We start from the raw sequence: 3,021 nt of genomic DNA on the forward strand, positions 1-3,021 counted from the left end.
TAAAAAATAGTTAATTGAAAATCCACTACTATCACAAACTTTTTAAACTAAGATTTTGAAAAAATACATTGATATGTAATATGTAAATTCCTCATTAGACCCCTTACAAAGATAATTTAATTAATTAATTATAATTGCTTTGACCTAATAGGCCTGCTTGTTGTTATAATTGCTAGAGAACCATAACGCCTCCACTATTATTTTCATAAATTCATTTTATAAAGCGATTTAATTTTTGACTCCAGATATTGGCGTGCTAATTAACTAATAAATGGAAATGGAAATATAACAATAGGCCAATTAACTCAATTAAAATATTACAAAATTAATCATAAATAAAACAATAACACTCCTACAAACACGTTTTAGGTTTGTAAACGATTTAAATTTTTTTTTTAGGTTTTTAGTGTTGTATTCATTTAAGTTCCATAATAGGCACTCCAATTGAATTTTTGATTGAATGATTTTATAGCTCACAGTAAATAACAAATTTAAAGTCGCATTAAACTTTAATTTTTCATTCAATTTCAAAGTTATCTGTACTTTTACCATCGCTTCGTTTGGGCTTAAATTGTCGCCCAAAAATTTGCAAAAAAGTGATTTGTGTTTAATGGAATATGAAAAATGATATTAACGAACACTTAGAATTTGTCACTTTATAAAGTACTATTGCCGGATAAAGTAAAACTGTTTTATTATTAAACATGAAAAGGAAATACAAAAAATATAAAACTAAGTTTCAAATTTACCCAATTTATTAAAACAAATTTTTATATTTACAAATACATTATTTTTTCATAATAAATTTATGATTCCTTTTTTGTAATCAGAAAATTGAAAGTATACAAAACTACTCGTTTATGAATAAGAATGATGCAATAAAATTTCTACATATTTTTAAACTAAATTAATTTTTGAAAAAGTGACCAAAAAGTAGCAGTTGAAATTATTCCCTTTTATCAAAAGGAAAATAAAGACAGTAGTCTTTATCTACATATAATTAGTATAGTGTAAAAGATGAGGCAATATTGATAAGATTACTGAGTAAAGAGAGATAATAAATTATTTTTACTTAATACTTAATTTGCGATGGTGACGGGGGCACCCTTGAAAAAATATTTCATGCAATACTGATGATCAGTCTAAATCTAAATGTATATTGAAAACGGATGGGTAAATCGTTGCCTGGTGCATTTTAATCACTAGATTTGTGTTCCTATTTGTGAAGAAATTTCAATTAATTACTGATCTAATCCATAATAACTCAAACGATTCTTCATTTGAAATTTGCTTCGTGAAAGATTAATAAAACTTTTGTTAGTTGACATAAAATTATAATCATTGTCCATTTTATACAAGAAGCAATTAAAATTTAGAAAGGCAATTTTTGTAGACTTCCCTGCTAAAAAATATTATTACGCAGATTTTCATGCAGAATAAAAAAGCAAAAACTTTGTTATTTTCATAAATTAATGTTTAACTTCTAAAGAACTTCTACAATTTGAACATTTTGTGCTTTTTGTTTTTAATCTCTTGATATGAATTTCCATCAGGTAGAGTAGATTCAGTTAACCATATTAAAAAGCTACTGTTCACTTCATATGTATATTGTTTTAGAAAATACGGTGACTTTCAATTTTATTTGTTCTACCCTGAACACGGCTAAATATTTCATTACTTGTAACACTTTTTTGTGAATTTCTTGCTTCAGTCACAGAAATTTCGAAAAGTTGGGACCGCTGTCGCATACAATTCTAATTTGTTCAAAATACAACCCCTTGTGGCTAAAATGTTATTTCTGTCCTAGTGACCTGGCCTTCCAAAGTTTTTACATTAAAGCGGAAACCTTGTAAAAATTCAAAGAAGTCTCAAGTTGTCGAACCAAAGTAAGATTAATGATTGATTAAATTAGCTTTACCTGGACTTTTCAATTAACTTTTTAAAAAAGAAACTTTGGTCGGGAAAACGTATCGAGATATAGAGTACATTCTCTGGTAAAAAAAATCGGATTTTGTTATCATTTTACTCAAAAATTATTGGATTATTTACTGTTTATTGAAAAAATATAAGAAATAAATAAGTAGTTAACTGAATAAATAACCCATAAAGAAGGCAAAAAAATAATAATAATCAGCTCTGATTGACAGAAATAAGTAAAATCCTTGACCTCTTGACCTCTTGGCAACTGTTTCTAAGGTTTAAAATTATATTGAAATTAATTATTGTTTCTTTGTTTATTATCTTTTGTTCCTATGCAGGAATTTAAAATTACCTATAGTTATTTGAGATACAATGGCTACAAAACCTACACTATTACCTTTTTCTTAAATTGGTATTTTATGTTCATTTAATCTGTATTTTAAGCTCTACCTATGTAAATATAAATTTGATGTTACAGCTTTTAATTTTTTTCTGTCATATAAAAATTAATTACGTTTTATAACTTTAAGTGTAATAGAAGCAATTAAAGATGCTTCAAAGTTAATGCATTATTGAAATTACGAAAAGATTAAAAATATTCGTTTCATAGAAAATTCAAAAGTTTTCATTTAATTTTTATAATCGCATACATGACTATAAAAACATTTGAAAAAATTTAACGTAAAAGAAAAAAAATAAAGCGTATGCCTATTAGCTACGAATTCAAGCAGTATTAGGTATAATAGTAATACTAGCTCTTAGAGCAAATGAACCCTTCAGGTCTGGATTTTCCCTACTTATTACAGTATTGTGCGTTTAAGTTGTAAGGTTTGAAACAAACGACTTTAATCAGAAAGACAGCGATATGCGGCAGCTGTAAATGATGAAGATTAATGAAAAACGCTTTTCTCCTATATGAGGTTTCATTACAGCCATCTTGATAATTTTCTGAGATAGTTTATCAAGGCGTCACAAATTGTGTTATCATTTCACCCAAAAATCATTCGTTGTCTTTATAACAACTAAATCGTTATCAATTATAGCTACCAGTTATAATGTTTTCCGCAATATTCAACTAATATTTATTAAAAAATAGTTAAT

This window comes from Agrilus planipennis, unplaced genomic scaffold, assembly GCF_000699045.2.
Source record: "Agrilus planipennis isolate EAB-ADULT unplaced genomic scaffold, Apla_2.0 scaffold36, whole genome shotgun sequence".
Taxonomy (NCBI): Eukaryota; Metazoa; Arthropoda; class Insecta; order Coleoptera; family Buprestidae; genus Agrilus; species Agrilus planipennis.